General features: G+C 42.3%; 1 pseudogene; it reads left to right on the forward strand.

Moving 5' to 3' along the window:
- LOC129665675 (F-actin-capping protein subunit beta-like) overlaps positions 1-11,708 on the forward strand; it is a 55,606-nt pseudogene extending 43,898 nt beyond the window's left edge.
- The last annotated feature ends 5 nt before the right edge of the window (positions 11,709-11,713 follow it).

Here is an 11,713-nt window from a genome sequence, read left to right on the forward strand (position 1 = left end):
CCTTCTGATTGGTCAAATAAAGAGCTGACAGGCCATTAGCTGGGATGAAGAAGCAGGTACCAGGACAAGACTAAGATGGACAGGTAACAGGCCACATTGGACATAGGCCAGGCCAGTATTGTCAGGTTAGAATAGCTTAGAATCTGCCCAGCCATAGTGCCCACAGCTTATAATAAAGATAAGTCTCTGTGTCCTTAAAGTCACCCTGTCCTTACTTGGGAGCTGGGATGGGTATAGAAAGGCCTAACAGTTACATTCGGTGTCTAGAGTTAGGGCTCATGAAATCTAAGCTTAGAGCCTGAGGAAAGAAAGGCTATGTGGTAGTGAGCAGATTGCTCTGAGAGGAGCAGCTGAAGTCCAGCTGGCTGCAGGAGTCAGAAAACCTGCAGAGAGGCCTAGTGAGGCTCCTCTAATGGCCCTGCTGAGCAACATAGCTAGCTACCAGGTAGCAAGCAGGGCCCAGAGCCTGAGTGTGCTTCCCAGGGGCAGCAGAGGGACTGAGCAGTGCCCAGCTGGGCCCCTCTGCCTGCAGCCCATGGGAAAACCTTCCCAGAGACTGCACCCCAATTTGGTCAGTACAGAAAAAGCCTGCAGTCACCCAGTTAAGCAGGGAGACTAGGTAGAAATGCCTGCCTCAGAACATGCACAACAACTTCCCAGAGCTGGGGTAGGTAGGCATGGTGGCAGCTGGTACCCAAAATTACAAAGTTCTGCTCTCACGGGAGGACAAACAGCAGCCGAGCCCAGGGTACCTGGGGTGAAAGCCTGCAGCTATGCAGAGGCTTCTGTTGAGTCAGTCATGGTGGGAGGCCTGGCTCTTTAAGACTGGTCAGAGACAGGCTACAGGTGTGCATAAGCCAGGCCCAGACAGAGACTCAGAAATCCCAAGCACAGGTGAGCCTCCGACCAGGTAAGTATGTTTGGAATTATGCTTAAGTGCTAAAGAAGGAAGAGAACCTGGATATAAAAAACCTTAAACAGAGATAAATAGTTTGAGAATAATAAAGTGAACGCTCCAAAGAATGGAGAGAGAAGAAAATAAGTGCATGGAACTGATAATGTAAATCCTCAAAACACTGACAATCCCCAGAGGAAATCCCCAGAGGAAATTAAATGCAAAAAAGATATTAAATTTGAAAACAATAAAAGAGAAGTAATAAATGTGCACAAAGAGCAAAGTCTCTGAAGGGAAGAAAGAGAAAGAGATATAAATGTTTTGAAAGATATAGAGATACTAAAGAAGTTAAAGAGACTGAACACAGTCATAGAAAAAATGCTGAGTTTGAATAAAAAAAAAGTCTCCAAAGAAAAGAGAAGGAAAGCAAAGTCACAAAACAAAAGAAATAAAGGTGTTCTCTGTAAATGTGCATAGGAAAGTGAAGCCTCTGAAGGAAGGAGAGAGATAGAAAGATTTAAAAAATAGATTTTCTGTATTAAAAATAGAAAATATGGTAGAGGACATGTGGATCCTATATAATTTTGCTATGCTAGTAGCATAGAAATAATTATATTTTCAGTAATGATTACAATTTTATATACTCTCTATAAAAGATATCAGAATAAAGCAGAGTTAGAGAAGAAGACTGAAAAATTAAATGCTAGAGTGGATCGAGCAGCAGACTCAGCGGAATCCAATCTAAAGCCTACATTGCCACCCTGTGATGAGATTGCAGAATAGCAGCCTATGCAAATAATGAGCAAAGAGGCTTCAGCTATAAACCAACACAGTAAGACTAAATATTATATTTATGTTGTCAAGGGTCAGTTACCAGATAAAGTTAAGACGAGTTAAGAATACAAACTCTGTTTGATGCCACTTTAGAGCAACGTCACACAATAGTTTATGTGTTTCACTTCATAGAGTTTGAAGAATTAAAGTATGTACATACCTCAGTGCATCATACAGTGGCTTCCTCCTCAGGATTTCACTTTGCTTTCACCTTGAGCTCCATTCTGAGACTGCACATTTATTAGAGATGGTGGCTATCTTGGCACATGTATCCAATAAAGTGCAACAATAACTTGGGCACTGTGGTGTGAAGCCCATTGTACCTTACAATCCTGCAGTCAAGCAATTATGGAGAGATCTAACAGGACTTTGAAGGGAATTCTTCATAGAACAGAAGAGGGACATGGGATCGCCCAGAGATAGAGTAAATAATACTTTGTTGAGTTTAATTTTTTTGAATGTTGATGAGACAGGTAGCACAGCTGCTGAAAAACACTGGATTTTAGAAGGAACTGCTGAATTAGATCAGCATGTATATATGTTAACTTCAGAATGGAAGGCAGGAAATGTGTTGCATTGTGGGAGAGGTTTTGTCTTTGTTTCAACAGGAGAAAAGCTGCAGATTCCTTCAAAATTAATAAAGATTTGATTTGACTGGGGGAGACCTCCTGAAAACCTTGGCTGCAGAAACAAAGGAAGAACAACAAAACAGGTAAATGAATGTTGATCCCTCTACATGGGAACAGCTCTGAAACTGACACCCTATTCCCAGGAGGTGGGGTGGGTAGTGTTTGGTCATTTAGTGGATGATGGGTGTTTGTCCATCATCCACTAAAGGGGATTGGTCACAAGTTGTTAATGACCTTAGTCAGGAAGGAAACAAACTGAAAGGGGTTAGATTCAGGGATTTTTCTCTTTCTTTTTCATTCCTTTATCCTTCTTTTTCTCCTATCTAGTATGAGAGGGACACGGGGGAGGGGGAGAAGGGATGAAAAGAAAAAAATCTTGGGATACAAGAATAGTAGGATAAAAGGGCAGATGACCGAATTTACTTTTAGACTAAAAAGAACATTAAATACTAGTCCCAAATATTTTACGTTAGTATGGATTTTGTATATTGATAGGAATTTAAGGTTATATTTTGCTATAACATACTATGTATATATGTTTCAACTCTTGTTTTAGGTGTTGTACCTAAGCAACTCATTTAAAAATGCAGTGTAAACTCTGGTCCTTGAAAGCTGCTATTGCAAACTGTTTAGAATAATTAAGGAATGTAAATTAGTAGTCAGTCAATCAAACTCATGGTCATGATAGATTCTAGTTTAATTAATTACAGAAAAAGTGTTAGTTTCTTGTAGATGTTTTCAAAGTTGAACAGATAGTAAATAGCTAGAAACAGGCAATATTTGCCTATTCAGGTATACTATAGGTAGATAGGTGGTCTTCAAAAGAGACCTCAGAGAGCTACAAGAAATGGCATTTAAAGGTGTTTTATTAACACAAGGCTTTTCATGACAGTAAGACACGTCTCTTCCTGGAAGCGCCACCATACTACTTCAAAGAAGATGGACATTGAAGAACCTCCATATGAGGTATGTGGCAAAGCTAGCCACCAGACCAAAAATTGCCAGAATGCTGTCCAAGCTAGGGACAAGCAGGACATAAAGGAAGTTGGCTATGGAGATTTGTCAAGAAATGATGGGCAAGTTCTTCAATATTTCTGCTTCACAAAAACGTTTGTCATATACTGAGCCAGAAGGACAAAGATGGATGCTCCAACATTGCAGAGGAACCTTGGGTGACTGTCCATAGCCAGCAACCTCTGTCATTTCTATAGTTTTGGAAGCTGCTTGCTCTGCACTTCCTGCTTACTCAGATAATAGTTATTCTTCTCAGGTCTCTGAAAAGGTTGAAGACCAGAGAGTAATAGTCTTACAATTAAGCTTAAGTTGTTGAGGATCTAAGAAAATGATTTAGGTCTAGGAAGATATTTTTAGGTTGATAATTGCAAATTATGATAGAAAGTGAATGAGGTACAAAACTTGGACTCACCAAGATAGGACAGACAGTAGAGTACTTTCTCTAAGGCTGCTAAATACAAATAGACTAGACATTGTGGATGTAATTATTAACTGATGGTTTTCATATTTGTCCTTATTGTATATAGTTAATTGTTATTAGAGAAAGAGCCTTTTATTGGACTAAGGGATGAGATGTAGGGATAATCTTTTTGTGTATTTTGTAAAGATTATCTTTACATTATTCAAATGCTGACTTCTGTGCCAGCAGAGATCTACTTACAGGCTGGAATTTAGCATTGTCATTATTATGAAGCATATCCTGTCCTAGTATTTTGTAAGCATTGTTCTCCTTCTTTATTTGACCTTCTGATTGGTCAAATAAAGAGCTGACAGGCCATTAGCTGGGATGGAGAGTTAGGGCAGGACTTCTGGGCTGAAGAAGAAGGTCTCAGGTGGGAACTGGAGGCCAAGTTCCCAGCTAGACACAGATGAAGAAGCAGGTACCAGGACAAGACTAAGATGGACAGGTAACAGGCCACATTGGACATAGGCCAGGCCAGTATTGTCAGGTTAGAATAGCTTAGAATCTGCCCAGCTTATAATTAATATAATAAGTCTTCGTGTCCTTATTCAGGAGCTGTGGTGGGCATAGAAAGGCCAAACTCTTACAGAGAATTGCTTGCTTGTAATGCCTACATGATAGTAAACCAGGAGCACCAAGACCTTGCCTTCATGTACACATGTATTCCTATCACAGGTATTCCTGGCAATGCATCTATGCATATGCACCTGTACGTGCATACACGCTCAGACACGAGTGCTCTCTACATGACCCATCCATGCTCTTATCCACATACAACTAGACTGTATAGGAGGTCGCTTTCTTCGTTCTCTTCCTTCAGGCACCAGCAGGTTTGCATGGGTTATAAGCCATGACTGAGTGAAGGCAGAGCACAGTCTGAAGGCAGGTCCCAGCTCTGTACTTGATAGTGTGAAGTCTGAACCAGCATAGCTAGAACTGAAGGGGTGGGCTCACTGGAGCTTTGGCTTTGTAATGGTTCCTGAGTCCCTTCTCTGTGCCAGAGAGTTTATTACACATTCTCCTAACAAAGCTGAGGGATAGGCATTCTTTCCCTTCATCCTTAGGTGAGATTAAGAGTTTTATTAAAATGAGGCCCCTAGCACCTTTTTCCATTGCATCTTGTTCTGTGGCTCTTCCTACTGCTGCTCTATCCACCCTTGCATTTTTCCTGCTCTGTGGTTTTACCTACCATGGTCCCTCCTACCCACTATGGTCCCCATCCCTCACCTTCTGCTCTGTGGATCTCCTTGCCTGGATCTTTACTCCACTCTTCTTCAAGACTGCCTAAACATTGTCTCTTCACCTTAGCCTTCATTTATATTCTTGGACTCTGGTCTTTTCCATGCCCCTTTGCTATGAGACATGATAAACATATATTTGGTCTTTGTCTCCAGTTCTTAGCACACAGCAATCATAGTTCTTGAACTCAACAGTAACTAGTGTTGTTTGGATGTTAATGAGATTGTCAACAGGGTCTTGGGCTCTTGAAAGCTTGTCAGAGAAGACCAAGCTTTTCTTAGAAGGTTAGTCTCAACTCTAACTTTGAGGAGGAGGAAAAGTTGGGAACTGAGTTTATCACTGAAACTGGGTAGCTTAATTGGTACAGATCATGTCTACTTTGGAAAGCCCTCAAAATACTCCTGAATGAGATCATTGGGTGCCTTAAGGGGTATGTCCTACCTCCCAATGTCAGCCTAAGTACCCCGTCAGGCCCTAAGAAGCAGGAAGCCCTGGGTATGCGGCCAGGGCCACCTGCAGCACTTGAGTCTCGGTCATGGGGGCTGTATTGCAACTCAGCATGGCTGACCTCTGAGGGACGGGATGGGTGGAGTGCAGCTGGGGCCTTTCTTATGATGAGTCACCCTTGGGGTCCAGACAACATGGTCACCGAACTTCCACTGAAGAGTTGTCTGCTTAGTGTGAGCCATCACTGTTGCAGTGGAAGAAGAGAAACATTTGGAGTTCAGAATTTCTAGGTTATCAGGAGTGACATTGAAGGGCTGGAGTGTGAAGTCATAGGACAAAGGGACTTCAAGAAGTGGAGGCACGGAGGTTCCATCTCAGGCCTAGGATTCTTGTCTGCCTTGCTTGACCCATTCTGTGGGCCTGTGAGCCAGCTGTTTGTCCAGTCTATTCTCATTTACACACCTTGGAAAGTCTCTGAAGTACACACCAACACCTGCTCTGCAAATACTAAGATACAGGCTCCAGACCATCTCTTACATCCGCATGAAGACTCTCCAGAAGAAAAAGACAAATAGGTGACTTATTTTTTTTTTTTCTCTTTAGGGGGACTGGGCCTTTCTTGGAGTTGAACTTTTGAGCAGAATAGTTTCCAATTGAATCTGAGATGGAGAGGATATTTATCTAAATTGTCAGCAGGTAACCAGCTCCAGGAACGACTTCAGGTGTTGTTGTCCTCCTAATTTCTCACAGGAATTCTTGATGGCACCTAGGCTTCCTGCCAGGCTGGGGTGCAACTGAGGAATGAACAAGAAGGTGGAAGAAGCCAGGTGAGGAGGTAGTTTAGTGGGTAAAGACACTAAGCCTGACAACTTGAATTTGATCCCTGAGACCAAGCACTGACCCTAATATGCATGAAGGAAGAGTAAACATCATGGCAGTGGTGATGGAGGGTGAGAGAGGTTCCAGCATCCTCTGACACTCTTCCATGGCTACATCCTTTGATTTGATCCTGACCAAACTTTCCAGCTATGAGAAAGACTAAGGGACAATCTTGGCAATGGCCAGCTTTGGAGGAAGAGAAAGAAAGCATTTGACGAGAACCTGAGTGCTATCTCTCACGCTTCTGCAGGGCCACCTGCTGGTTGTTGGGCCTTGGCCTATCTATCATATCCCCAGGCTCAGTTTTCACATCTCCAAAGAGCTCTCAAACCAGTTGGCACAAGCTTATGGCACTTGGGTCCCACATGGTCTCCGGGCAGGAGACAAGGCTGCCATGGACAAGACATGGTCTTCAGAAGAGGCAAAAGTTTGGCCCCAGGCAGTAGATGAGCGTAGGAGTGCTAATCTTGACCGACCTGTGTAGGCTGCTCCACCATGCTCACTGCCCCAGCCTATCCCTCTGTGTTTCCCTGGTAATGTAAATGGAAGAGTCCATGGAAGGTAAAATGTTTTCCTTGGGTCATACCAGAGGCTGTGATCAGGCTCAGCTGGGAGGCAAGCACAGCAAGTTGGACCCTGTAGGATCAGAGGCAATGCACATGCTCTAGGAAGCTGCTCAAATGCTGTGTGACCTTTAATTATAAGCTGTGGCTGTTGCTGCAGATGGCACTTAGCCCTAACTGTCCCCCAGAGAATGATAGACCGCACCAGGTCTCCAGAAACACAGACTCTGCTTGGTGCTCTGTTAAGTCTTTGTTAGGGAGGGAATCTCAACTGAAAAGTTGCCACTGTAGTATCAGGCTGTAGGCAAGTCCGTGAGACATTTTCTTAATTAGTGACTGATGTGGGAGAACCAACCCATGGGTGGTCTGGGTGCTGTAAGGAAGTAGGCTGAGAGCGCCACGAGGAGCAAGCTAGTAAGCAGCACTCCACCAAAGCCACTGTCTCAGCTCCTGCCTTAGTGTTCCCACCCAGTGTGAGTTCCTGCCCTGGCTTCTCTCAGTGGACTGGGATTTAGGACATGTGTGTAAGCCAAATAAACCCTTTCCTTTTGGTTATGGTGTTTTAAAACAGCCAAAGAGATTCTAATACAGACACTGCACTGAGATTAGCTAACTGCCTTTTCTTTGGTCCTATGGTATATGATAAATGTATAGAATTTCCAGGCTGCTTCTGGTAGTCTCCATCAAAATGCATAGTCTGACTGATCCCATCTTTTCTGTATATTTGTCTGCGATGAAGACATTAGCTGTTGCCTCAGTCAGGTCAATCCCAAAGCCATATAGGTTGCCACATATTGTGGAAAAGATATTTGAAAAGCAAGTAATAATCAAGGGGCTCTATTAGAACAGGACTGATTGAAGCAATGTGGAAACAGAAGAACGAGGAGACCAACCGTAACAGGCAGATTGCGCTTTAATTAGAACCAAGGAGGGCAGCAGCCTCTGCCTGAGTGGAGACTGCCAGGATGCTTGCGGCTTGCAGTTCTGTAGGGCAGAAGAGGGAGGTTTGAGTGGGGAGATTTTCATCTGCAGATCTATTTTCTGATTTCCTAGCTTGTAAATTTTGGTAGAGGTCCTTATCACATTGGCACACTTGCCAGGAATTCTCCTGGGAAGTCCCAATGACACGTTGACCTTCTCAGGAGGTTCCCTGCTTCTAAACCCCGACCCTGCTTCTAACTGCCTGCTGACAATTCCAGTGTGTCAAATCCTTCTGCAGGGAGTCTCACAGTGCCTGAGGCTTTTTAAATCAGTAACCTTTCAGGTTTGTATCCAGAATATGTAAAAAAAAAAAATTCCTATGAATAAAATAAGGATTCCAAATGGCCAGTAAATATAGAAAAAGTTGCTTAGCACCATTAGACATCAGGGAAATGAAAACTCCTCGAGGTGCTATTACACACCATCCCAAGTCAGTAACAGTGCAAAGACTGACAAGCTCAGTGGTTGGGAAGAAAGCACGCTCTGTGCTCAGAGATTATGTGTCTGGCAACAATGCTTACTCACATACATCCAGACTCAGGGTCAAAAATGGGCACTATTTGGAACAGCTTAAAAATTGTCTTCCAAATCTCAGTTGACTTAATTTATAAAACACTGTGGCCTAATTTTACAATATAATGCCAGGTAACAACAGAAAAGACTAGTGAAACATCCAACAATGTGGATGTTGAGTGAAAGAGTTCAGGCATACAAAGAAGAACGTTAGATGTTCACTCTGGATATGCAGAGAAATGGAAACACAGTGTGCCTTGTTGTGAAGAGAGAGAGAAGCATATACTAGATGAGGCTCCTGCCACGAGGAATCAGCAGCTAGTCTTGTTTAGGTCTTGGACCTAAACAGGAACCTGCCTCCAAAGAAGATCAAGAAAAACGTCAGCAACCAGATTGACCTGTTCCCCAGTCTGTGTAAAGATGTCCTGTCTTCCGTTGACTAGCCACTGAAATTGTCGACAGGTGGAGGGCGAAGGTTATCTTCTGTGGGACTACAATAGAGATAGGGACTTGGATGCATATTTTGAAGGTGATGTTTCATCTGCTTGGGGTCTGAATCATGGCTTTGCTGGAGTGAGCCTCATAAAGAATGCTGGAGTGGGTCTATGATCAAAGGCTGTTGGGATTCTATTCATGAGGTGGAACTGTAGAACTCCAGTAGCCGTATGGATGTATGTGGCTGCAGCCAAAATATCTGGCTTAGGCACCATGAACCTTGGAGGCAGCATTACCAGACAGACGGAAAAAGAAGAAACTGTGAGTGACTAATCTTAGTTAGGCAATATTAGGGCCCTGGTAGAATACATAAAAAATAAAATCACAAGTATATTAAATTAATTCTACTTTGGAAAAACAAAGGACATTGAAAGACTTGGTGACGAAGGCTTTGAAGAGAAAGCAACAGTGTTAAATTTAGGCTATATCCTAACCCATCACCATCTCTTCCCTGAAATAAAGACTGGTGATCAACTTTTTTTGTCACCAAGGAATCTTTCCTCCCACATTTTGCCACTGAATTTCCATAGACAATATATACATATATATATTTATTTGCAGGGATCTGTAAATATACAGTCTTTCAGCCACTCTTTCCTTATATCTTTTTTGTTACATTGGTGTAAATCAATTTTAAAAATTAATGAACTAACTGGCATGAGAAAGATAGAAGGAAAACTAGGAATCTGAGTCCATGTGTGTTGGGAAGTTGCTCGGGGTTGTTGGTCCAGGGTGTGGAACAGGGGACAGCTCTGGAGGGAGCCCCTCTGTCCCAGGGGGACCATCGGGGAGTGGTGGGGGCTTGTAGTTGGCTATTCTTCTGCCCAGGTGCTTTTCTGTCACTTTTTATGGAATGCAAAAGAAGGGTATTTTGTTTTGTTTTGTAAAGCTTAAACCAAAATTGACGTCTTGTACCTAAGCCTCCATACTTTCAAAAAGGAGGAAAAAGAAAACAAAACAAAAAAAGAACTATGATGCAAAAAAGCACTTGATCTCATTTCTTAAAGATTCAAATCAAGTAAAACAAACCTATGTAGTCAGAAACCAGAATAGTGGTTACGTTTGACAGGAAGTAGTTAGAAAAGGCTATAAGGAGAACCTTCTAAAATGTTGACAAGCCTTTTTTTTTTTGGATCTCACTAATATTAATAACATATGGATGCATTCACTGAGTTAATTCACTACATCACTCATTTACAAAACACAGACTACTGTATGCAATTATGCTTGAAAGGTTTATTTCAAATAGATATAACATTTATTTAAATTTGGGGCTGTAGGATTTACATCTTCTCTGTTTTTATTTTTGCCTTTTTTTGATAAGGTCTAAAGCTGACAATTCATGCTTTCTTTTTAATATTACTTTTTATTTTATTGCTTTCAACTTTAATATACAATTCTGTGCTGTGTTCGATGGTAGATAGAAATTGATGTACATCCATGTATTATTGGAATTTTCCAGCTGCATTTTTTTGTGGTGCTTGGCATTAAGTCCTGGATCTTGTACATGCTATGCAAACACTTTAACACTGAGCTACAGCCCCATTCCTTAGGTTGGAGATTCTGTTTTGAGACAAGGTCCTGATATGTTGTCCAGACTGGCCTTGAACTTACAATATCTATGTCCCAGACTTCTAAATAGTTAGGACTACTGGTACAGACCACTGCATGTAGCTTCAACTGCAATTTTTGAGCAACTGTAAACTGACCAGTTTAAGCAAAAGTTGATAGATAACTCCTTTTAACATATCCACTGCCATTTGGCGGAATAGGTGTGATTATTTGCAGGAGACTTCAGCGTGCAGTTACGGCAACAAAAGCAATATAAATATACAGCAGATAGCTGGTTCTGTAGTAACTGGGATCAGAATCTCTTTGAGGGGAGGTCACAAGGCCCTGCCCTGAGTCTCCCTGATAGTCCAACCCCCATTCTATCATTTTTTTAGCTTTAGGTAGGCAAGGACTGACTGTAAGAGTTAAAATGTTTCCTGAGGGTCGGTCTTTTTGGTGGTGTAGCTGTCTGTGAGTTGCCTCTGCTTCTGTAAGTAATCCTAATATTCATTAATTTGTTAAAAAACAAGCAAACAAAAACAAAACAAAAAACTTAAAAAAAACCCAGAATTTTAGCAGAATCTTTTTATCTGTTAGGCCCTTCCTTTTTAGGGGTGAATAAACATTTGGAAATTCACACAATTTCATACCACAGTTCCAGGATGGGCACAGTAACTTAGCAAGGGACCAAAGCATCTATCTCCTGCTGTTTCATAGACCCTGCAAAGGACACAAAGATGCAACAAACTTCGGGGAAGCTTTGTTGACGCATCTTAACCAGCCTCGGATAAGTGCTGTTGGGTGTAGAGGAAATAAGCTGGAAACGACATCTGTTCCACTTCCTTTCTTTAGGTGCTAATTCATCAGGATCCCCACTTCTGTCTTGGGACAGTGTAGGTTTCGATTGGAAACGGTGTGAACTTTGGATGGACAGATAACTTTGTAAGTAGTATAAACAGTCTTTCCGCTAAGAAACACTTAGGTTCCTTTGGCTGGCATTTAAGTTTGTTAACAAACTAGAGGCAGTAACTCTCCACCTCAGAGATCTGAAGGTCTAGTAGGGAAGACAGACTAACGCTGACAACAGAGTAAGCAAGCGTGGAACTGTCCGGCCATTGGGACGCCAAGCTGGAAGGGTGAAGCACGTGCTCCTTCTTGGCGTAGGTAAGTACAGGGACGGAGGGGTGCTGCGCGGGACTCTGTGACAGGG

This window comes from Psammomys obesus, unplaced genomic scaffold, assembly GCF_907164565.1.
Source record: "Psammomys obesus unplaced genomic scaffold, mPsaObe1.curated_primary_1811, whole genome shotgun sequence".
NCBI lineage: Eukaryota > Metazoa > Chordata > Mammalia > Rodentia > Muridae > Psammomys > Psammomys obesus.